The following is a 26449-nucleotide window of genomic DNA, read 5'->3' as shown; positions in this document are numbered from 1 at the left end:
TCACTGCAAAGTAGCATATAACTTAAAGAGTAACACTTTATTTTTAGTCATTCCCTTATTTATGCTTCAGGAGCATTGCTATTTTTTGTTGGAAAAATCAGGGACAGTGCTTTGGATGAAAAGCGTTGAGAACCGTAGATCAATGGCCTTAGTTGGGCATGAAATCTAAAATTCCAAAAGCCTTGAAATCTGAAAATTGATATCCGAAACCCTCACAACTGATTTGATTTGGTATACTTTCCTTATTCACCACATGAATAACTAAAACAAATAACTGGTAACTGAAAATGGAATGCTCAATGTGTGAACTTATTTATGTAAAACTCCTATCAATAAAAAAGAATAGATTCCTTGAAGTGGAATCCACCTTCTAGTGGTACTGGGTCAACATTTGGGTGTTTGACCTTATACCTCCATGAACTCAACTTATAGTTGATGGGAAGACTAAATTCTTGGAATCCAATTTGATAAAAATCAAGAAGATATAATTGCAAAAATGAAACAAAATTTTGCCACATAACATCAAAAGTTCCCATGAGAATATCATTCTTCACTGCAAAGTAGCATATAACTTAAAGAGTAACACTTTATTTTCAGTCATTCCCTTATTTATGCTTCAGGAGCATTGCTATTTTTTGTTGGAAAAATCAGGGACAGTGCTTTGGATGAAAAGCGTTGAGAACCGTAGATCAATGGCCTTAGTTGGGCATGAAATCTAAAATTCCAAAAGCCTTGAAATCTGAAAATTGATATCCGAAACCCTCACAACTGATTTGATTTGGTATACTTTCCTTATTCACCACATGAATAACTAAAACAAATAACTGGTAACTGAAAATGGAATGCTCAATGTGTGAACTTATTTATGTAAAACTCCTATCAATAAAAAAGAATAGATTCCTTGAAGTGGAATCCACCTTCTAGTGGTACCGGGTCAACATTTGGGTGTTTGACCTTATACCTCCATGAACTCAACTTATAGTTGATGGGAAGACTAAATTTTTGGAATCCAATTTGATAAAAATCAAGAAGATATAATTGCAAAAATGAAACAAAATTTTGCCACATAACATCAAAAGTTCCCATGAGAATATCATTCTTCACTGCAAAGTAGCATATAACTTAAAGAGTAACACTTTATTTTCAGTCATTCCCTTATTTATGCTTCAGGAGCATTGCTATTTTTTGTTGGAAAAATCAGGGACAGTGATTTGGATGAAAAGCGTTGAGAACCGTAGATCAATGGCCTTAGTTGGGCATGAAATCTAAAATTCCAAAAGCCTTGAAATCTGAAAATCGATATCCGAACCCTCACAAATGATTTGATTTGGTATACTTTCCTTATTCACCACATGAATAACTAAAACAAATAACTGGTAACTGAAAATGGAATGCTCAATGTGTGAACTTATTTATGTAAAACTCCTATCAATAAAAAAGAATAGATTCCTTGAAGTGGAATCCACCTTCTAGTGGTACTGGGTCAACATTTGGGTGTTTGACCTTATACCTCCATGAACTCAACTTATAGTTGATGGGAAGACTAAATTCTTGGAATCCAATTTGATAAAAATCAAGAAGATATAATTGCAAAAATGAAACAAAATTTTGCCACATAACATCAAAAGTTCCCATGAGAATATCATTCTTCACTGCAAAGTAGCATATAACTTAAAGAGTAACACTTTATTTTCAGTCATTCCCTTATTTATGCTTCAGGAGCATTGCTATTTTTTGTTGGAAAAATCAGGGACAGTGCTTTTAACACTTTATTTTCAGTCATTCCCTTATTTATGCTTCAGGAGCATTGCTATTTTTTGTTGGAAAAATCAGGGACAGTGCTTTGGATGAAAAGCGTTGAGAACCGTAGATCAATGGCCTTAGTTGGGCATGAAATCTAAAATTCCAAAAGCCTTGAAATCTGAAAATTGATATCTGAAACCCTCACAACTGATTTGATTTGGTATACTTTCCTTATTCACCACATGAATAACTAAAACAAATAACTGGTAACTGAAAATGGAATGCTCAATGTGTGAACTTATTTATGTAAAACTCCTATCAATAAAAAAGAATAGATTCCTTGAAGTGGAATCCACCTTCTAGTGGTACCGGGTCAACATTTGGGTGTTTGACTTTATACCTCCATGAACTCAACTTATAGTTGATGGGAAGACTAAATTCTTGGAATCCAATTTGATAAAAATCAAGAAGATATAATTGCAAAAATGAAACAAAATTTTGCCACATAACATCAAAAGTTCCCATGAGAATATCATTCTTCACTGCAAAGTAGCATATAACTTAAAGAGTAACACTTTATTTTCAGTCATTCCCTTATTTATGCTTCAGGAGCATTGCTATTTTTTGTTGGAAAAATCAGGGACAGTGCTTTGGATGAAAAGCGTTGAGAACCGTAGATCAATGGCCTTAGTTGGGCATGAAATCTAAAATTCCAAAAGCCTTGAAATCTGAAAATTGATATCCGAAACCCTCACAACTAATTTGATTTGGTATACTTTCCTTATTCACCACATGAATAACTAAAACAAATAACTGGTAACTGAAAATGGAATGCTCAATGTGTGAACTTATTTATGTAAAACTCCTATCAATAAAAAAGAATAGATTCCTTGAAGTGGAATCCACCTTCTAGTGGTACCGGGTCAACATTTGGGTGTTTAACCTTATACCTCCATGAACTCAACTTATAGTTGATGGGAAGACTAAATTCTTGGAATCCAATTTGATAAAAATCAAGAAGATATAATTGCAAAAGTGAAACAAAATTTTGCCACATAACATCAAAAGTTCCCATGAGAATATCATTCTTCACTGCAAAGTAGCATATAACTTAAATAGTAACACTTTATTTTCAGTCATTCCCTTATTTATGCTTCAGGAGCATTGCTATTTTTTGTTGGAAAAATCAGGGACAGTGCTTTGGATGAAAAGCGTTGAGAACCGTAGATCAATGGCCTTAGTTGGGCATGAAATCTAAAATTCCAAAAGCCTTGAAATCTGAAAATTGATATCCGAAACCCTCACAACTGATTTGATTTGGTATACTTTCCTTATTCACCACATGAATAACTAAAACAAATAACTGGTAACTGAAAATGGAATGCTCAATGTGTGAACTTATTTATGTAAAACTCCTATCAATAAAAAAGAATAGATTCCTTGAAGTGGAATCCACCTTTTAGTGGTACTGGGTCAACATTTGGGTGTTTGACCTTATACCTCCATGAACTCAACTTATAGTTGATGGGAAGACTAAATTCTTGGAATCCAATTTGATAAAAATCAAGAAGATATAATTGCAAAAATGAAACAAAATTTTGCCACATAACATCAAAAGTTCCCATGAGAATATCATTCTTCACTGCAAAGTAGCATATAACTTAAAGAGTAACACTTTATTTTCAGTCATTCCCTTATTTATGCTTCATGAGCATTGCTATTTTTTGTTGGAAAAATCAGGGACAGTGCTTTGGATGAAAAGCGTTGAGAACCGTAGATCAATGGCCTTAGTTGAGCATGAAATCTAAAATTCCAAAAGCCTTGAAATCTGAAAATTGATATCCGAAACCCTCACAACTGATTTGATTTGGTATACTTTCCTTATTCACCACATGAATAACTAAAACAAATAACTGGTAACTGAAAATGGAATGCTCAATGTGTGAACTTATTTATGTAAAACTCCTATCAATAAAAAAGAATAGATTCCTTGAAGTGGAATCCACCTTCTAGTGGTACCGGGTCAACATTTGGATGTTTGACCTTATACCTCCATGAACTCAACTTATAGTTGATGGGAAGACTAAATTCTTGGAATCCAATTTGATAAAAATCAAGAAGATATAATTGCAAAAACGAAACAAAATTTTGCCACATAACATCAAAAGTTCCCATGAGAATATCATTCTTCACTGCAAAGTAGCATATAACTTAAAGAGTATCACTTTATTTTCAGTCATTCCCTTATTTATGCTTCAGGAGCATTGCTATTTTTTGTTGGAAAAATCAGGGACAGTGCTTTGGATGAAAAGCGTTGAGAACCGTAGATCAATGGCCTTAGTTGGGCATGAAATCTAAAATTCCAAAAGCCTTGAAATCTGAAAATTGATATCCGAAACCCTCACAACTGATTTGATTTGGTATACTTTCCTTATTCACCACATGAATATCTAAAACAAATAACTGGTAACTGAAAATGGAATGCTCAATGTGTGAACTTATTTACGTAAAACTCCTATCAATAAAAAAGAATAGATTCCTTGAAGTGGAATCCACCTTCTAGTGGTACCGGGTCAACATTTGGGTGTTTGACCTTATACCTCCATGAACTCAACTTATAGTCGATGGGAAGACTAAATTCTTGGAATCCAATTTGATAAAAATCAAGAAGATATAATTGCAAAAATGAAACAAAATTTTGCCACATAACATCAAAAGTTCCCATGAGAATATCATTCTTCACTGCAAAGTAGCATATACCTTAAAGAGTATCACTTTATTTTCAGTCATTCCCTTATTTATGCTTCAGGAGGATTGCTATTTTTTGTTGGAAAAATCAGGGACAGTGCTTTGGATGAAAAGCGTTGAGAACCGTAGATCAATGGCCTTAGTTGGGCATGAAATCTAAAATTCCAAAAGCCTTGAAATCTGAAAATTGATATCCGAAACCCTCACAACTGATTTTATTTGGTATACTTTCCTTATTCACCACATGAATAACTAAAACAAATAACTGGTAACTGAAAATGGAATGCTCAATGTGTGAACTTATTTATGTAAAACTCCTATCAATAAAAAAGAATAGATTCCTTGAAGTGGAATCCACCTTCTAGTGGTACCGGGTCAACATTTGGGTGTTTAACCTTATACCTCCATGAACTCAACTTATAGTTGATGGGAAGACTAAATTCTTGGAATCCAATTTGATAAAATTCAAGAAGATATAATTGCAAAAATGAAACAAAATTTTGCCACGTAACATCAAAAGTTCCCATGAGAATATCATTCTTCACTGCAAAGTAGCATATAACTTAAAGAGTAACACTTTATTTTTAGTCATTCCCTTATTTATGCTTCAGGAGCATTGCTATTTTTTGTTGGAAAAATCAGGGACAATGCTTTGGATGAAAAGCGTTGAGAACCGTAGATCAATGGCCTTAGTTGGGCATGAAATCTAAAATTCCAAAAGCCTTGAAATCTGAAAATTGATATCCGAAACCCTCACAACTGATTTGATTTGGTATACTTTCCTTATTCACCACATGAATAACTAAAACAAATAACTGGTAACTGAAAATGGAATGCTCAATGTGTGAACTTATTTATGTAAAACTCCTATCAATAAAAAAGAATAGATTCCTTGAAGTGGAATCCACCTTCTAGTGGTACCGGGTCAACATTTGGGTGTTTGACCTTATACCTCCATGCTTTTGAAATTTAAAAATCAAAACAGACATGCACCATGTAAAATATTCAGACAAAAAACTTGATACATACCCCAGAAATGACATATGTTGCGGACCAAAGGAAACTGTTATATAGTTAGCTATTGGGTCATATAATTCATGAGAAAATATTTCAGCTACCTCCTTTTCTTAAATAGTCTGCTGACAAATATCGTATTAGACAGGGCAACCAAAAGTACTCCTCAACTCTTCAACTTTGGGATTTTCTTGAAAAGGTTCCTGCAGGACATTTTCTTATCATTTGCCAGCAAGACAATATTCATGGAAATCTGCAACAACATCATCATATTTTGAACTATAGGTTTCATAAATTGGAGAATTTGTTGAGGAATCAAAACCCTCATCTAAAAAATAAATATCATAAATAGGAGCACCAACAAAATATATAAAGTATGACCTTCAGGGGTTTTTCTGCAATTCAATTAATTTTTGTTTCTCTAGAATAAACTTGTCAAAATAGAATGTAGAGATTTCCATCTTTCAAACCCAGAAAAAGAAAACCCAAAAGTGAAGATCACAGGTGAAAATATACAACCAACTGCTGAATCTTGTCACCTTCAAGAATCAACTCCAAATATTGGTGAATCCAAGGGAATTTTTTTCTAATCCGTTACAACAACACCAAAGATGTTATAACTCTTGGAGATAGTTCCTGGCTTTGGGGGAACCAATGTCTGAGACATATTTAGATTGAATATAAAACTTTGAAACCATTGGTGTGGGGCACAGGCCATGAGGTCTTGCAACCAAAACTTCTAATTCTAAAACTATATCTTTCCAAAACAGAATGGCTAGAGAAACTTTGAGGGTTGGAATTTCTTGAACGAAAGGAGTGATTTGAGGAAAATAAAGATGATAGAATTTATACACAGGAAATTAAGAATCTAAGCATAACTAAGGTAGAAAGAATGCTTAAATTCAAAGAAGATGTGAATGAATTTACAACATGGTGGTGCACCCTTTAAGGTTTCTTTAAATAAGTTTTTCATGCACTCTCTGCTTAGAAAAAATTATTAGTAAACATGTGAAATAAAAGAAGAAAACAACACTGTTAGGACTCCATATTGTCTACTTTTGACCTTGTATTTTGTTACTATATTACTCTCTTTTGACCTAATTATTCCAAAGGTATGAATTAACTCTCCTCATTACTATAAGTTTAATTATTCAACACATATTCATGTTATAATCCTTGGAAGTTGACTAAGTTGTTTAAAGCCTGCAGAATTATAATTCACAGTTGCTGGAACACCAGAAACAGCAACTGTGCAGTTGCTGCCATACTAGAAACAACAACTGACTAAATCGGGTAAATCCTCATTTTGCAAAAGGCCGAGACATCTGGAACAACAATTGCCCAGTAGGAGTAGTAACCGTCTGAAGTGGCCAGAACAATACGTTCCAGATGCTGATATAGCATGATCAGCCACTCTCCAAAATTGTCAAAACACAGTCGCAGATATTGGAACACCAGGAGCAGCACGAGAACTTCGCGTGAATAGTTAAGATCTACCGAATCAGCAACAATGATGGAACAACCAAGGATTGTACGAGATCTCAAAGGGACGGTCGAAATCTACCAGCTTTGCAATAGCAAAAGAATCCGATTAACAAAGATGATAAAATTACATACTGTTGTAACAACATGCTGTAACAAGAACCGATTTCCTATTTTTGTACAAAAGGGTCAACTAAACGGGTAACGACAATCTATTGTAATAGATGTCTCCTCTATAAAGAGGAGACATCGACATTAAGGAAGGGAGGAGTAACGGAGATACTATATTATAGAGCAAGTCTAAACCTTTGCTGTAACCTGACATTTTGGCAGATGAATAAAGCATTATTCTGAGCATTTTCACTTAGTATCTGTGTCCTGGGGAATCTTGTGAGAGGGACAGGGCCCACCTTCTTCACAAGATTCACCCATTTCTTTTCTGATTGAGTGTGTGTGTGACTTTTGTGTGGAATTGCTTCTGATATTTTCCTTTGCTGATACTCTGTTTTCTTAATCAATTGGCGCTGTAAAAGAGTGTGTCACCGGTGATTAGGAATTGTAGTGTGCATTGGCAGATTGATCACAGGGGCAGGTGCTGAACATCCTTACCCTGAGGATAGGGTCCTGATCCTCTGTTACAGGACAACCATCATTTCTTTCAGCAGATTTGTTACCTTTAGTTTATTGTTTTCATTTCATTTCTGCAATAGATCATAACTGCTGTAACACAGAGTAAGGGTTTGATAAAAAGTAGATTTATTCATACTACAGCTTTTAATACTTTTAGAATTAAGTGCATACAGTACGAGGTCACCTTTGAAACAAAAGGACTTTCCCAGGTTGACAATTCAATGTGGTACTCGAGTGTTTAATAAATAAACGATTCGAGCAGCCAACATTTTGGTGCCGTTGCTGGGGAAGGCGACTGAAAATTTTAAAGGTATTAACATATTTTTCTTTCTTTTAGAAAGGCAGGATGCATGAGAGGACGCAAGAAGGTTAACCATTCAGGTGGCAAAAGCAAAGGAGGAGGAAGAAAAACTTTTATTGACGATATTATTTCAAAAGCTGAGACATCCCAGAGGCTAAGCTCTCGGAGGCCACAGATCCAACACTCTTCTTAGACTGATTTTCAAACAGAGGAAGTAGTGGGGCCAGAAAGGGTTCTAGAACCATCAGAATACACTGAGGAACCAGAGGAAGAAGACGAACGACCAAGAGAACAATCCATAGAGGAAGTTAAGGTGGAGGAACCAGTGCAGGACATTGAAATCCCAACAGAAAACTCCGAAGACCGAGCAAGCGCATCAGGGAAACAACCAATGGAGGATAACAATGAAGGACTTTTTAGTGGAGGACGCAGAATAGAGGGAAGGGGAGAAAACTCTCTCTCCACCTTGGAATTTCCCATTGGAGACCTCCCCAGAGGTGCAACTCCTATGAAGAATATCCCTCGCTCAGCATTACCCAACTTCCATGGGTTATCCACAGAAGATCCTGATGAATTTCTCTTTGAATTTGATATAGTGTGTAGAAGCTATGACTATATTAATTCTGCTCAGAAATTAAAATTGTTTCCAGCTACATTAAAAGGGAATGCATTGAGATGGTTCATGAGCCTGGGAGCTCATGTGATTACAACATGGGATTAGATGAAGGAGAAATTTTTGGCTAAATACCAAGACTATTGTCGAACAAGAGAAAGAAAGGAGGAATTATTCAAGATGACTCAGAAAGAGGATGAAAGTCTAGAAGACTTCGTGGAAAGATTACAATATAACTTACAGCGATTTGATCATCCTGAGATGAGTAAGGATATTCTTAAATCAATACTGCTAAGAGGGGTACGAGATGACTGTTTAGATATGTTAAACATGCTTGGGAAAGGAGACATATCTAAGGAATCCTATGATGAGATTATTGATCTCTGTAAAAGATGTTCAAGAGGAGCAGCAAGTAGGCCAAGGAGCAAGGACAATACGTATTCAAGAGTCCAGAAATCAGCAAGTGGAGGAGCAACACGGGCCGAAATAGGTAACTTTAAGAATTTAAAACTGAAATATTAAGCTCTTTTGCTTCACAAATTGATACCTTGCAGGTTAAAAAGAAGCAGGCAGAAGCAGAAGCCGCTCTGGCTATTTTCTGCTCTAAATGCAGGGAGAAACACCCACTAAGGGAATGTCCCCTGGATAAGGTACCAATTTGCACTATATGTGAAAAGGACCATGAGACCCAACAATGCCCTTCTCTGCCAGGAATAAAAGCAGCACTGCAGCCAACCGAAGAGGAAGCTGAAGCAGTGTACCTCCTCACACAGAGAAGACAATGGCAACCACGAGGACAAGGTATGAATTCTAACATGCCATTTAATCGTTGGAATAATCATCCTCCTTTTCAAGCAAATTACCCAACCTTCAATCAAATGCAGTACCCACCCTTCAATCAGATGAATTTCCCACCCATGCAGCAACCGAATCCTCCTTTTGTTGATCCCACAATATGGAATCCCTGGGCTTTTCAGCAACCCTATCAATGGAACCCAAGTTGGACAGCTCCGCAGATCCCATTTCCAAACCAATTACCTCAATATCAGCAAACTCTCTCCTTACCATCAAATGCCCCACCTAATAATCAGACAATAAGACCTCAGCTGCCTGTACAACCTAACCCCAACCCGAATAATAATAAAGCTCTGCAAGTAATTGATGTTCAAAACCAACTAGTTTCCCCTCTGCAATGCAATGACATTCATTTACGCTCAGGAAAAATACTTGAACCCATTATTGATGACATCTCTTCTGATTCAGATAAAGAAGAAATCAGAAAAGAAAAATCATCTAATGCTGAAACAGTTGGATCATCCTCTAATAATAAGGTCGAAACAGTTGAAACATCTTCTAAAAAGACTGCTGAAGCAGCAGAGCCACCATTCCCTGAACGTTTGGCTCTTACCAAAACTCTTGAGCCACCTGCTTTTAATTTGTTAGGAGAATTACAGAATTTGTATGTTAAAATTCCACTTTTACAAGCATTAAGAGATGTACCGATTTATGCTAGAACTGTTAAAGATATTTATATTAAGAAACCTGGAAGAAAATCTAAAGACCCCCTCACAGTTCATGTGATGGGTGATCTAGCTGCTCTCATGTCAGAAAAAAACCCCCCTGTAAAATATGGTGACCCTGGTCACCCTACAGTTACAGTCCAGGTTGGTAAAACCTTTGTCTCTAGAGTTCTGGTAGATCTCGGTGCTGCAATAAACATCATGACACTTGAAACAACACAGTTATTGCAGTTAAAATTTTTTATTAGGGAAACCCCAACCATTCTAGAGCTGGCTGACCGCTCCACAATTAAACCAGAAGGAGTCATTGAAGACCTGATAATTTTAGTAGAATCTTGGAACTACCCAACTGATTTTGTCGTATTACAGACCAAAAATAAGTTGGGGGGTCATCCATTGATTTTAGGAAGGCCTTGGCTGGCTACAACAGATGCCTTCATCAGCTGTAGGTCAGGATCAATGACAATCTCTAATGGATCTGAAACCAAGCAGCTTACTCTGTACCCTCATGCCACACCTATGATCAACAATGATAATTCAGTATGGTTAGATTATGAGGATGATGAAACTCAACCCATTTTGACTGTCGGACAAGCCCTAACTTTTAAAAATTCGACCGAAGATGAATTAATTAGTAGTTTTATTTCTGAACCTTCTTCGGTTAACTCTGAATTACATGACCACTTGACTGCAATCTTGGAATCTGAATCACAGCAGAATTTCAAAACTGAAAACCTGTCTCAGACATTAGCTGACACTCCCTCCAAAAGTATAGCAGTCGAAATCGAGCCTGGCAAAACATTAAATATAAACCCTAACCTAACAGATGCTGAAACACAACAGCTAATGAAGTTACTCCATGAAAATAAACAAGCATTTGCATGGGATTACACAGATATGAAGGGAATTTCTTCTGAATTATGTACTCACCGAATTTATATAAAAGAAAGGTCCCGCCCAGTCTGCCAGCCCCAACGACGAATGAATCCCAATCTAAGGGAAATTGTGAAAGAGGAACTTCAAAAACTGTTGAATGCAGGATTCATATATCCTATATCTGATAGCGAATGGGTTTAACCATTAGTGATAGTACCTAAAAAAATGGAAAATGGAGAGTATGTGTGGACTATAGAGCTCTGAATAAGGCTACTCAAAAAGATCATTTTCCCTTACCATTTATTGATCAGGTGCTAGATAATTTGGTAGGTTATAATCAGATCAAGATTGCACCCCAAGATCAAGACAAGACCACTTTTACTAGCCCCTAGGGAACTTTTGCCTATAAAGTTCTTCCATTTGGACTATGTAATGCCCCAGCAACATTTCAAAGGGCAGTGATAGGAATTTTTTCTGATATGCTTAATGATTCCTTAGAGATATTTATGGATGACTTTACTCCTTATGGTGTGACTTTTGAAGATGCCTTACAAAATCTTGAAAAAGTACTTAAAAGGTGTATAGAAGCACATCTTGCCTTAAGTGCTGAAAAATGCCATATGATGATGAATCAAGGTATTGTTTTAGGACACTTCATTTCATTCCTAGGAATTCAAGTTGATCCAGCTAAGGTACAAGTAATTCAGACTTTGCCTATCCCAAAAACACAAACTGATGTAAGAAGTTTTTTAGGGAAGATTTATCAAAGATTTTTCTAAAATAGCTTCTCCCTTGTTTGTGTTACTTATGAAAAATGCTGAATTTAAGTGGACTGATGATTGTCAAAAAGCATTTAATGAACTCAAACATCAATTGTCTACAGCTCCCATTTTAAGAGGACCTGATTGGGCACTCCCCTTTCATATATCCTCTGATGCTTCAGACACTGCAATAGGAGCTGTCTTGGGTCAAGAAGAGAACAATCTTCCCTATGCAATCTATTTTATTAGTAAAAATATGACCCCTGCTGAACTTAATTATGCGGGCACCGAGAAAGAATCCTTAGCAGTCATTTATGCTATTAACAAGTTTCGACATTACATTACTGGCTATACTACTTTTGTGCACACTGATCACTCGGCCATTAAATATTTAATGAACAAATCAGTTACAAATGCTCGAGTTACCAGATGGTTATTATTATTACAAGAATTTGATATCACAATTGTAGATCGGCCAGGTAAAGAAAATGTAGTTGCTGATTTTCTTTCCCGATTAAAGACTGATGAAAACGTTCCAGCAGATGATTCTTTTCCTGATGAATACGTATTTGCAGTATCTGCTCACTCACCTTTGTATGCAGACATTGCCAATTATTTAGTTGCAGGAAAACTACCATCACATCTATCGCACAGAGAGAAAAGCAAGATCGTTCAGCAAAGTGCTAGGTACAGCTGGATAAGTGGGTGTCTCTTTCATACAGGACTTGATCAGGAAATTTGAAGATGCATCAGAGAAGATGAAGTTTATGATATACTAAAGGCTTGCCACGATGGCCCTTGTGGAGGGGATTTTGCAGACAAAAGGACAGCACATAAAGTTCTCAGAATGGGTTACTATTGGCCCTCACTTTTTAAGGATGCAAGGAAATATGTCAAGGCTTGTGATAGCTGTCAGAGAATGGGCCAGCCTAATCATAGGGATGAAATGCCTCTTAATCCCCAGGTAATACTTGAACCTTTTGAAAGATGGGCGCTATATTTTATAGGTCCCATCAATCCTCCATCCAATCAAAGAGTTTATATACTGGTTTGCACAGACTATATGACTAAGTGGGTAGAAGCTAAGGCACTTATCAAAGCTAATGAAGAATCTGTGCTAAATTTTTTATTTGAAGAAATCTTTGTTAGGTTTGGTTTGCCTAGAGAGCTAGTCATAGATGGAGGACCTCCTTTTAATTCTCATGGCTTCAAAGATATGCTTCAGAAATATCACATTAAGCATAAGATGACTACACCTTATCACCCCCAAGCAAATGGGCAAGTAGAAAGTACAAACAAAGTCATAGAAGCCATTTTAACAAAGACAGTCAAGGAGAATAGGAGGGATTGGTTTCAAAGGTTGCCTGAGGCATTATGGGCTTACAGAACCACTTGGAGAAATACTACTGGTTTTTCACCCTATGAATTGGTCTATGGTAAAAATGTTATTTTTCCTGTGGAATTTGAGATTAAAACCTTAAGGACTGCTTTAGCTGTTAACCTTGATTTGACAGATGCACAAACAGCTAGGTTGCAGTAGCTTCAGGAATTGGATGAAAAAAGATTGGATGCCATCCATCAAACAACCATGATACAACAGCAAAGAACTAGGTGGCATGACAAAATTATTAAGCACAAGCAGTTCCAAAAAGGTAACTGGGCCTTACTGTATGACTCCCGTTTTGAAAACTTTCAAGGGAAATTAAGAACAAGGTGGCTAGGACCTTATGAAGTAGATGCTGTTTTTCCAAATGGAACAGTCAGACTCCTAACGATTGATGATAGCAGAACACCATTATTAGTGAATGGGTATCGACTCCGTTTGTATCAACGACCTATTTCTAAGGAGGATTTCAAAGCCACTTGCATGACAGAGATACACTATACCTTTTTGGGGGAGTCTGCTATTCCTCAATGCACTTAATTTCATGTTTATGTATTTATTTTTAGATTATATTCTTTTTCAAACTAATAATCCCTGTCAAGTGTTGCCATGTTACAATTAATTATTTTGCAGATTTTAGTTTCGGAGGATCGCTGAGAACGAAAATTCCAAAAGAATCACTTTGCAGCCTGGGAACATCTTTCAGATCATAAATCGTTTCTCTCCCATTTTCCTGTCGCTGCAACACCATTTTCCCGTTGTTGCAACACCACTCCTTGTTGCTGCAACACCACTTTCCACTTCCTGTTGTTGCAACACCACTTCTCGTTGCAACACTATTTTCCTGTTGCTGCAACACCACTTCTCGTTGCAACATCATTTTCCTGTTGATGCAACACCACTTTCCACTTCCTGTTGCTGCAACACCACTTCCCGTTGCAACACCATTTTCCCAACACCACTTCCCGTTGCAACACTATTTTCCCGTTGCTGCAACACCACTTTCCATTGCAACACCATTTCCCGTTGCTGAAACACTATATTCTAATGCTTAACACCAATCTTTTTCATTCTTTTATCAACCTACTTATTTGTGTTCCCGAAAAATGAACCATTATTCTAATGGAACATATCATTCATCATCAAAGGAACCAGTCATGCACCCCGATAATTACATTTCCCCATTATCACTTCCTGCCAATAATAAAGACCGCCCGTATTTTTATAAGTTTAGACCCTTTTTAATTATTATTGATCCAGCAAAAGACAAGATAAGACTTTATGACGCAAACAACTAAAGGTAAATATAAAGGTACGCATGTTTAAGTGTGGGTATTAAATTATAGTTAATGTGGAGATGTTGATACGACTACCGAAATCATTGTACTACCAATCAGATCATTCGGCCGTAGATTTGGGGGGATTACCAAAATATTGTTATGATAACAAAACACGTCAACCACCGCCGCCCCTAATTCTCCCGGTATTATCTAACTCACCTCGACTGTACTGTACCGTGTCATAACCTCATTTGCAACGGTTTACTCTGTCTCGATCTCGGCTACTCGGCTCTGTACTGTGTTTGTGTCTGAACTAACAAATATGGGAGGAAATCTAATTACGTATGAGCCTGGTTCAACAACATTGCTGGAACTCTACCCGGAAGCCTATTAGATTTTTCTTCAAGCAGGATGGTAGAATATTTCATAAGACTGCCGGATTTTAACTCACAACAAATTCTAGAGTTCGCATGCAACTTAAGAGAAGGATTTTCCATCGTCCAGGGAGTGCAAATTCCGGTGACAGAAGAAGCTATAGCCCAAGTCTCCAGGTTACCAACCAATGGTATGCGCTGGTTTAGTAGAAAACATCTTATTCTGAATGCACAACAAGACTTTCTCCTACCGGGTGAACATGTTGAAGCCAAAGGCAGAGGGGTCGCACTTCGGTCACTGCCACCACCATGGCCAAAGGTTGCAGAGTTCGTTAAGCAATATTTGACATGCGAAGGTTGTTATCAGGTAATTTACCAACACGACTTCGTTTTGTTAAATCATTTGAGGCATGGTCAGTTAATAAATATGCCTTATTATCTATTGGGTTGTCTAAAAAATATGTCACGTTATACTGTAAATGCAAAGCATCAGCTCCTTTCCCTGAAACACCATCGCTTAGCCCAACTTTTGATAAATAGAGGCTTTTCTCTAAACCACCCACCCCCCTCGTTAATCCTCCAGAGCAAATACCCCAGGAAATTCCCCAACAACCAGAGCAAATACCCCAGGAAATTCCCCAACAACCAGAACAAATACCCCAGGAAATTCCCCAACAACCAGAACAAATACCCCAGGAAATTCGCCAACAATCAGAGCAAATATCCCAAGAAATTTCCCAACAGGTGGCTGAAAATCAACAATCAGCAGCAGAAACACCCCTTCAGAGGACCCCATCCCCCAATGAAGCTCAACCATCCACCCCTGTACTCCATATTTCCACTGATGATTCCGATGATAATAAACCCATCATATTTCGCAAAAGGAAAAAGCAGCAGGAAATTGTAACCCCACCAAAAAGAAGAATAACCAGGGCTTCACTTAAAGAAGTTGTTATTGTTGATAGTTCTCCTATTTTAAAAGAAAGTAGTGGAAAGAGAAAAATCACTTATTTTCCTGTCTCCTTACCAAGACGACGGACAGGATCGACTGTAGCAACTAAAACCATTATCCCTAGTTCCCCACCCATCATCCTAAATTCCCAAATCCTAACAAGCCCTGAACATTCATCCCCCTCACCCTCTGCGGCTGAAATGTAGAGCATTGACAGTTTTGTGACATTATTTTCTTCAAAAGAGGCAGCTGCTACATAAGAACCAGCTACCGAAAAATCCAAAATAGACACCCAATATGATATTGGGCAAGTGGCTGTTACACAAGAACCAGCCACTAACCCAACAGGTGATACACAAGAACCACCTGTTGGGGAACAAGAAGATAATGACCTGCATGTGGCTGATACACAAGAACCAGCCACTGACCCAACAGGTGATACACAAGAACCACCTGTTGGGGATGCCAATGATCAAATTGATGATGAACAACAACCCCCACCTCCACTTGAATCTGCAGATACACAAGCCCCGCCCACTTTAGCCTCCCTGCAGGAAGAAATTGAGTTTTTAAAGTCTCAAATTAAGGATTATTAGCAGGAGATAATAATGGTTAAGGAATCTTATCAAAATGAATTCAATCTGCACACCTTAGCACGGGTAGCCTCTGCAGCCGAAAAGAGCCAATACAATGAATACATGTGCAGTGAGTGTGGTGAGCTTTACACTCAGGCGGGATATAAGATAGTCAAAGTTCCGATGGCTGGAACCAGCTCACAAACTCCCCCTGTTGTAGTCAAAACAGAAAAACCTGCTGTTACACAAGAACCAGCAGGCCCTCTAAGAATGGCAAAACAAGAAACAGAACAACCTGCTGCTACACAAGAACCAGCAGGCCCCTCAAGAATTGTAGAGAAGGATATAAAACCACCCTGGCCTACCCGAACCATTACAGAATAGAAATCCTTTACTAATGCCTTTACACAGACCAAATCTCCAAGTGTCAGCAATGCTCATACTGAGACCTTTAGTTTTCAAGAACTAAAGGATACATGGAGAACAGAATATGAGCTTTCACAAGGGAAAGCATTCCAACAGCAAAAGTCAACCTGGTTCAGCTATGCATACAAAAACTAGGATGCACTTGAACAGTTCCAAGCTCAACGCAAAGAAAACAGGAAATTAAAAGAAAGGCTATCCAATATCTTTGACTTGGTCCAGAGGGTACTGGCTACAAGAAAACCCTCTTTCAACTATGCAGCATTTTTAAGAGAACGCTTAACGTTCTTACAAATAAAGGCAATCAAAGATGGAAGACCTTATCAAGTTGCTAGACCTGATCAATTTATTGAAACATTCACAGAAGCACCAAATAATGATCAAAATTTGCTCTGTGAACTCTATCTTCACAATGAGGCTATGCCTGAAGATAGAGTGATGAATATACTCCCCATCGCTGGTGATATCCAAATAAGGGCTTTCATCTCTTTCCTTGCCAACCAACTCACCTGGAAAAATGCTTTTATGTCTGCAACACATAATGAGCAGAATTGCCTCCTCTGGATTCGAAGTGAACCACGGAATGCAGCCCTCTTTATTGCACAACATCAACAGAATCTGACTAAACCCGGCATGCTTGATCATATGAGGCAACTACAAACAGCAGTCTTACAGGACTGCCAGCATTATGTGAAAACAAAGGGAGATCTGGCCATCAAAGCAAACAATTTATTTTGGGAGCATTGTCCGAAAGAGAGACAGGAATATCATCCTTACAATCCCCTCAATCTTCCAGTAGCAATGTCACGAATACCCCATTATGTCAGATGTATGGAACAGTGTGCTGAAAAGTGGATTGGGTACTGTTTTCATTTTCCACTCTTGTGGATACCTGGTCAGCAATATAAGGCTCAATACAAACTGCACAAAAAGGAGGAGGTGGCAGTATGGCAGCAAATACAGAATGTCTGTGGGTTCAGAAGTAAGATGGACAACACCTTCTTTAGCTACTGTATCAGCAACTTACACTCTTCATCCCAGTATTCCGACTCCGATTCAGAATAAACGTTGCATGAGAACATGCAACCATTTCAGCTGGGGGGGATGTTAGGACTCCATATTGTCTACTTTTGACCTTGTATTTTGTTACTATATTACTCTCTTTAGCCCATAAGTTGAAAGCCTTGATAATATTTTGACCTAATTATTCCAAAGGTATGAAGTAACTCTCCTCATTACTATAAGTTTAATTATTCAACACATATTCATGTTATCTTTATAATTAATCCTTGGAAGTTGACTAAGTTGTTTAAAGCCTGCAGAATTATAATTCACAGTTGCTGGAACACCAGAAACAGCAACTGTGCAGTTTCTGCCATACTAGAAACAACAACTGACTAAACCGGGTAAATCCTCATTTTGCAAAAGGCCGAGACATCTGGAACAGCAATTGCCCAGCAGGAGCAGTAACCGTCTGAAGCGGCCAGAACAATACGTTGCAGATGCTGATATAGCATGATCAGCCACTGTCCAAAATTGACAAAACACAGTCGCAGATATTGGAACACCAGGAGCAGCACGAGAACTTCACGTGAACAGTTAAGATCTACCAGATCAGCAACAATGATGGAACAGCCAAGGATTGTACGAGATCTCAAAGGGACGGTCGAAATCTACCAGCTTTGCAACAGCAAAAGGATCCGATTAACAAAGATGATAAAATTACATACTGTTGTAACAGCATGCTGTAACAAGAACCGATTTCCTATTTTTGTACAAAAGGGTCAACTAAACGGGTAACGACAATCTATTGTAATAGATGTCTCCTCTATAAAGAGGAGACATCTACATTAGGGAAGGGAGGAGTAACGGAGATACTGTATTACAGAGCAAGTCTAAACCTTTGCTGTAACTTGACATTTTGGCAGATGAATAAAGCATTATTCTGAGCATTTTCACTTAGTATCTGTGTCCTGGGGAATCTTGTGAGAGGGACAGGGCCCACCTTCTTCACAAGATTCACCCATTTCTTTTCTGATTGAGTGTGTGTGTGACTTTTGTGTGGCATTGCTTCTGATATTTTCCTTTGCTGATACTTTGTTTCCTTAATCAATTGGCGCTGTAAAAGAGTGTGTCACCGGTGATTAGGAATTGCAGTGTGCATTGGCAGATTGATCACAGGGGCAGGTGTTGAACATCCTTACCCTGAGGATAGGGTCTTGATCCTCTGTTACAGGACAGCCATCATTTCTTTCAGCAGATTTGTTACCTTTAATTTATTGTTTTCATTTGATTTCTGCAATAGATCATAACTGCTGTAACACAGAGTAAGGGTTTGATAAAAAGTAGATTTATTCATACTACATCTTTTAATACTTTTAGAATTAAGTGCATACAGTACGAGGTCACCTTTTGAAACAAAAGGACTTTCCCGGGTTGACAATTCAATGTGGTACTCGACTGTTTAATAAATAAACGATTCGAGCAGCCAACAAACACCATTACACTCATGTTGAAAGAGGAAAAACATTAAATGAAGGAATGAAAACACAATGAGGAAAACATGATTGCAACTACCCAAAGATGGAATCAAACTGCAATGCATTATTCAAACTTAAGAGAGATTTTCTAATTATAATACTGGTCACGAGGAGAAGACTCCAAACTATTATGAAACCAGCTCACGAAAAGATAGAAAAGATAGATCAATGCCTTAGAATTCAGCCTCTTCGAGGGGGCAACCTCCTTTACATTCACAAATGAACAATTCTTGGATGATACAAATGAAAAGACCCCCTTTCTATATATAGGAGTCTAAGGGGTCATAATATAATCACAGCCGACATAACAATAATAATGTAATGGCACAATAATAACAATAGTGGGCTTCTATGGGACAGAATAGTAACAATATGGGCACTAAATGGGTACATCAACATAATAAGGGGGTTGTACTAATAACAATAAGGGGTTACACTAGCAGTATAGGGGCCTAACATGCTCCTCTCCTTCAAAAAGTGTTGTCCTCAATGCTTGAGTAGTTCTTGATGCTTCTGTATAAAATTCCTGTCTTCCCATGTGGAATCTTTAGTGGGTAAGTTCTTCCACTTGATGAGATACTATGAAATTGATCGATTTCGTAGCTGTCAGGTTCTTGTTTCTGTGACTGCTCCAGGTTCCAATATGATTTTTCCTTCCTTGTCAAGTTCTGGAAATATTGTTTGAACCGGGATCTTCTGCAACTTTTGAATGAGTGGCCACACTTCTTTGTCCTTCTTCCATTCATACCTTGTTTCGTTTATCCAATATGGTTGGATAATAGAAATGGTGCACAACAATGCTTCCACATCCTCGTTCTTTCTTAAGAGTGCATCTGCCACAACATTTTGCTTCCATTTTTTGTAGATGACTTCAAAGTCATAACCCAACATCTTTGTGACCCATTTTTGTTGCTCTTCAGAGGATAATTATTGTTCTAGAAAGTATTTAATACTATCATGATTTGTTTTTAACTTGAAGTGTCTTCCCATTAGGTAAAGTCGCCATTTCTTAAGTGCGTGTATTATTTCCAACATTTCCTTCTCATAAATAGCTTTCTTTAGGGACATTTGTTTGTATGTATGTAACCATAAAAATACCCAATCGCCTACATCAAAGCTTCTTTCATTGTGATGTTGATCTGCCTATTGTTTCATTCGATTCTGCACCAAAGTGGCATTATCCTTTAAAAGTTGGAGAACTTGTTGTTGATGCTCGATGTGATCTTTCACTGCTTGAATATTTTTCTTCTTGATATGTCCTATATTTAGAGTTTGAGGAGTGGTAATTTCTTCCAGTGCATTACAAGATATGGTTGGATTCATTTCCTGATGCTCTATGTGATCTTTCACTTCTTGAACATTTTTCTTCTTGACATGTCCTTATATCTTGAGAGTTTGAGGAGTGGTAATTTCTTCCAATGCTTTAGAAGAGATGATCATATTCATTTCTTGATGTTCGATGTGATCTTTCACTTCTTGAACATTTTTCTTCTTGATATGCCCTTCTATCTTGATAGTTTGAGGAGTGCTAATTCCGACCAATGAATTACAAGATATAGTTGGATTCATTTCTTCTTTCTTGATGTGATCTTTCACTTCTTGCAACTTTTTCTTCTTAATATGCCCTTCCATCTTGAGAGTTTGAGAAGTGTTAATTCTTGCCAATGCTTTACAAGATATGGTCTGATTTAGTTCTTCTTTCTCTTGGGTTGGGTCCTAGCGTATATCCTCTTCTTTTGATGTTTCTTGATCCTTTTCTTCCTCCTCTTCATACTCTATGTAAAATAATTTATTCTCGGCACAGTTATGACCTTTAGTGCATTTGTTATCACAATTGTAACAAAGCCCTTTTTCTCTTTTTTCTTCCAATTGTTGTGGTGTAACCCTTGTAGGTTGTGGAAGGCTAGGAGAAGAAACACTTCCATATTTATAGTCATGAGTGGTGGGATTCCTTGTTTCCATAATTTCTCTTTCAATTTTTCTTTCCAGCTCGAATGCCTCCTCCAATGAATCAGGTTCCCAAAGGCAAACATTATGTTGGATATTATCCTTTAAAGTCCCTATGAACACATCAATCCTATGCTCCTCTCAAATATTTTTTACCCTTATGTTCAATTTTTGGAACTCCTCAATGTGCTCCATTATTGAACCATTTTGTTTGAGACTTATCTATTGGCTAAAAAAAGTGTTGCTTTTTGTATCCTCATAATGTGCTGTCAATTCTTCCGTAAAAATTGCCCAAGTGATAATTTGTTTACGAGAGAAAAGCCATTGATACCATACAAACTGATTTGGTTCCAAATATAAAGTTGCAATATGTACCTTTTGTGTGTTTTGCACATTATTGAGATCGAAAAATTGCTTCATCTATAATATCCATGTTGCGGGATCCTTGCCATCAAATTTGTCAAATCTGTCTTCAAATCTGTCATGTCTGTTTTCAAGTCTATCTTCAAATCATCCATCTTAGCTTCCATGCCATTCATCTTAGCTTCCATGCCCTTTATCTTAGATTCCACGCCATTTATCTTAGCTTTTGTTAGCTTTTGTGAGAGTGACATTTGTTGCACTTGGTCTTGTAATTTTGATATATCATGTAGCATTTCTTCCTCTTCTTCATGAGTTATGCTAGAGCTTTCAGGTTGCTTACTAGGTGTCTGCATTTTATTTCCTCGGGGCATCAGTTACTAATAATAATGCTCTACTATGCCCTTTGAATTACTTCAAAATAATTTTTCAAACCAGGCTTAAGCAAAAATTAAAAAAAATAACAATGTAAACTTTGAAACGGGAACTATAAACTCAAAACGGGAACTCTGGCAAAAAAACCCCGAAAAAACATCAAAAACAGTGCTAAAAGTGAAAAGTGTTGATGCTGGAATAACACCTTTTCTTTTCTTGGGTAAATTTTCAACATGTTTTAAAAATGGCGGTGAAAACCAATTTTTTGCGCAAAAATTATCCAAAAAACACCCTCAAAATGAAAAGGGTTTATTCTGGAAGAAGACTTTTTTTTTTCAAAAGCTAAATTTCAACATCTCGAAATAATGGCATGAAATATTTTATCATGACCCCGAAAAAACATTAAATTTAAAAAAATAATGAAAACATAAAATTAAAAAAAAAAAAATAAAAAATTAAAACAATGAAAAAACACAAAAGAATAAAAAAAAAACCAAAAAAACAAAACATAGATTAAAATATCTATTAAAAGAAAAATATAAAACAAAAATAAAAAATGAAAAAAAAAATCAATCATAAAATGTAAAAAGAACGAAATTAATGATAAGAACTAAAAAACAAAAAAAAAAAATTATAAACAATTAAATAGTAAAAAAATATTTAAAAAAAATGGGGAAAAAAATGAGTAATCTTGTAAACAAAAAAAAATTGGCAAAATAAAATATATATGAAAAAAAAAAAAAAAAAACATTTAAAAGAAACAAAAAATTAAGTGGGTGAAAATAGAAAAAAAAAAAAAAAAAAAAAACAGAAAAACAAGAAAACAAAAAAAATTAAAATTAAAATTAAAAACAAACTAAATTTCAAAAAAAAAAATTAAAAGCTACTAAAATTAAGATTAAAATGTTGATTACTTAAAAAACAAATATAAAAATATATATAAAAGACAAAAATTAAAAAACAAAAAATGTTAAAAAAATTATCTCACAAACCATAAAAGAATTTGGAAGACAAAAAAACAAAATTAAAATATATATATATTAAGTAATTAAAAATAGAGAAATTAAAAAAAAACATTAGAAAAAACTGGGGAAAAAAAAAATTAAAAACAAGCTAGTTTAAAAAAAAAAATTAGAAATTAATGAAAAAAATTTAAAAACTAATCAAATTAATATTAAAAAAAAAACAAAAAAAAAAAAATCAAATTATAAAAAAAAAACAAAAAAAAGTATATTTTTTATTAAAAAAAAAATGTAATTAATTTTTTTTAAACATAGATATGTTGTTTAAAAAAAATCAAATTTTTTTTTTTTTTTACATTTTTTATTATTAAAAACAAATTTTACTTTTATTTCTATTTTTTATTTAAAAATAAAATTATCCAACAGATCTTTTATATTTAAAAAAAAAATAAACCTATATTTTATATTTTTTTAAAAAAATTACATTAAATTTTTTTTTTTAAACAATATTAAAAAAAAAAAAATGAAAACTAAATTTTTTTTTTTTTTTTTAAACCATTTTTTTTGTTATAGTTAAGAATAGTTTTTTTTTCTTTAACCATTTTAATTTTTTTTTATTTAAAATTTTAAAAATTATTAAAAAAAAAATTAAAATTTTTAAAAATGAAGTCGGTTTTTTTTTTTTTTTTAATTAAAAATTTTAAAAATTAAAAATTAAATAAAATTTTAAAAATTAAAAATTTTAAAAAATTAATTTCGTTTTTTTTTTTTTTAATTTAAAATTTTAAGAATTAAATGGTTTTTTTTATTAATTAAAAAAAAAAAAAAAAAAAAATTGGCGCCCCCGGGCCGCCCGTAAGTGCAGGTCAAATTTAAATTGAAATTGACACGTTTGATATGCAAAGTTCCATTCAAAGGATTTCTTGTGTCCCATAAGACGACTTTAAAAGTGATTGCCAAGTTTAGTTCTTGAGAGCTGCAATCTAGTAGATGGTAATGTTTTAATGCATAGCGCAAAGTCACTCTTAGAAGGACTTATTCTGTAGTCCATAATGAGTGTGTCTTTGTGTGCAACATGTATATGTATGCTTGTATATATAATATATTGGTAAATTTCATATTTGTGTTGGAAATATATCCTCATTCCTCATAAATGTAGTCTTAGTGATTTTTTTTAAAGGTAATAAGTTAAAATATTGTTTAATCAGCTTCTTTTCTCCGAGAATACATGTCCAGCTAGAAAGATCAGTTGTCTTACATTCTGTCATTGCTTTTGTATAGTTTCCACCATTGCCTGGAAAGATGTGATTATCTTGGAAATGCTGTGCAACTCATGCATATATAGGTCGCTTTATTAGTCTTCAGGAACAGGCAAAACGCAACCTCTGGTGGCCTGCAGTCGATGGAAACTCTACACACTTATACGGAACAAAGGCTTATAATTCAAATGCCCCTTTAGCTCATGGAGATGCAAAGTTTGGAAATAATTCAGGAATAGAATTGACAGGATCATCTGTAAGTAATACTCATGGGCTGAGCACTGGAGTTAATAGATTAACTGTTGATTCTATAAAAGAAACGGGAGTTTCTTCAGCAGCAATGGTTACTGCAGATGTACAGGGTACAGTGGGTTTTCATCTAGTCCATACATAGATGCACATGGGAAAAATACTTCTTCACAACGGCAAATTCCAACAGTGCACGAGCAAACTGCATCATCTTTGCAGGTAATTTGTATGTTCATTTCCTGTCAATGCTTAGTGTACGATGGCTCATATTGAAGTGTTGAATTCTCAGTGAAGCAGTGTTGGCACCTTTTAATATTGGAACTGCAGTGAATCTACATATTAAGGGTATCTAAGCTTTTGAGATTGTTCATCTACAATCTTAACTTTTAGCTCATTGATTTATAATACTATCTAAAATATTTTTTAAAAGTAGCTCCATTAAAATTATATTCAAAGAACCCAGATTGAATTCCCAATCTAATCTACCAAGAATATATTTGAAAAAAAACATTGCCATTTGGAAAAAAAACTAAGCAGAACCCAGGTTGAATTCTTAATCTAATCCCATTATATATATTTAAAGAAAACAATGATAATAAATAAACTTACACAAATTATCATTGTACAATAAATTGTTTGCTTTGTGCAGATTGGATCAACTCTGGGGCTTGCAATTTCCTAGTCAGCTACAGTTTCTGCCATCACAGTTGCCACAACAGGAGATAATATAAGTATGTCATCTGCTATGGCTTTTGGTGGCAGCTCTGTACCAAACAATAGTTTGCCAATTTGCACAGGGAGTGCCTCAACAACTGGAAGTGTTCAACCCCAGTCCCTGCATTCCATCATCCAACACTCTAGCTTTCCTATATCTTTTTCACCAGGACAAGCTGCACCAAGTACTGGTGGGCATGTATCAACACAACAGGTATGTAAACAACTGGCTGTTCAGATGGTTTGAACTATATGCCAAATTGTAGAGAGAACGATGAATAGGCTTATGGAGCTGGAAAATATACATAGAATAACCGTACTTTTTATTCTTATTATAAAATATTTGTTGTGTCTGGCAGGCAGCACAATATTTCAACCACCCTTTCTATAACACTCAGTTGATGCAGCAACCGTCCAATGCACAACAACCTCAACAGGCATCTAGTTTGACTTCTGGGACAAGTGATACTCAAAACCACCCTTTCTATAACACTCAGTTGATGCAGCAACCGTCCAATGCACAACAACCTCAACAGGCATCTAGTTTGACTTCTGGGACAAGTGATACTCAAAAGCAACAATATCAACGTTTTCCGAGTGTTTGCAGTTTTGGTCCTTTAGGATCACCTCAGCAGATCTCATGGTCACCATATTATAGCACTCAAACCCTTCTTGCAAGTGCACCACAACAACAACAGCAGTTGACTGGAAAGGAAAATACAACAGCAGAAGCTATTTCAGCAAATGAAATGAAGCTATCAACAGCTCAGAGAAACATCTACAGCAAAAATGTTTCTTCTGTGCAGGTTCCAATTGTAAAGTCGTCTCCTTCTGTACTTGCCACTGGCCCTCCGCCCCCGGCAGCGCCACCACGGGCGGCCGGGGGGCGGGCCCTCGATTCCGCCGGGGGGCGGGCCCCCCCCCTCGATTCGGCCGGGGGGCGGGCCCTCGATTCTGGGAATCGAGGGCCCGCCCCCGGCCGCCCATGGTGGAGCTGCCGGGGGCGGAGGGGCCTGTGCGCAGGCCCTCCGCCCCCGGCAGCGCCACCACGGGCGCCCGGGGGCGGGCCCTCGATTATGGGAATCGAGGGCCCGCCCCCCGGCCGCCCGTGGTGGCGGTGCCGGGGGCGAAGGGCCTGCCCGCAGGCCCCTCCGCCCACGGCAACGCCACCACGGGCGGCCGGGGGGCGTTTTAAAATTTTAAATTTTTAAAATTTTTAATTAAAAAAAAACCGACTTCATTTTTAAAATTTTTAATTTTTTTTAATAATTTTTAAAATTTTAAATTAAAAAAAAAACCGACTTCATTTTTAAAATTTTTAATTTTTTTTAATAATTTTTAAAATTTTAAATTAAAAAAAAATTAAA

Source organism: Pinus tabuliformis, chromosome 1_1 (genome assembly GCF_031772625.1).
Source record: "Pinus tabuliformis cultivar Carrire ecotype Pingquan chromosome 1_1, CPIR1, whole genome shotgun sequence".
Classification (NCBI taxonomy): Eukaryota; Viridiplantae; Streptophyta; class Pinopsida; order Pinales; family Pinaceae; genus Pinus; species Pinus tabuliformis.
The sequence above is the reverse complement of the archived record's forward strand: the minus strand, read 5'-3'. Positions refer to the sequence as shown.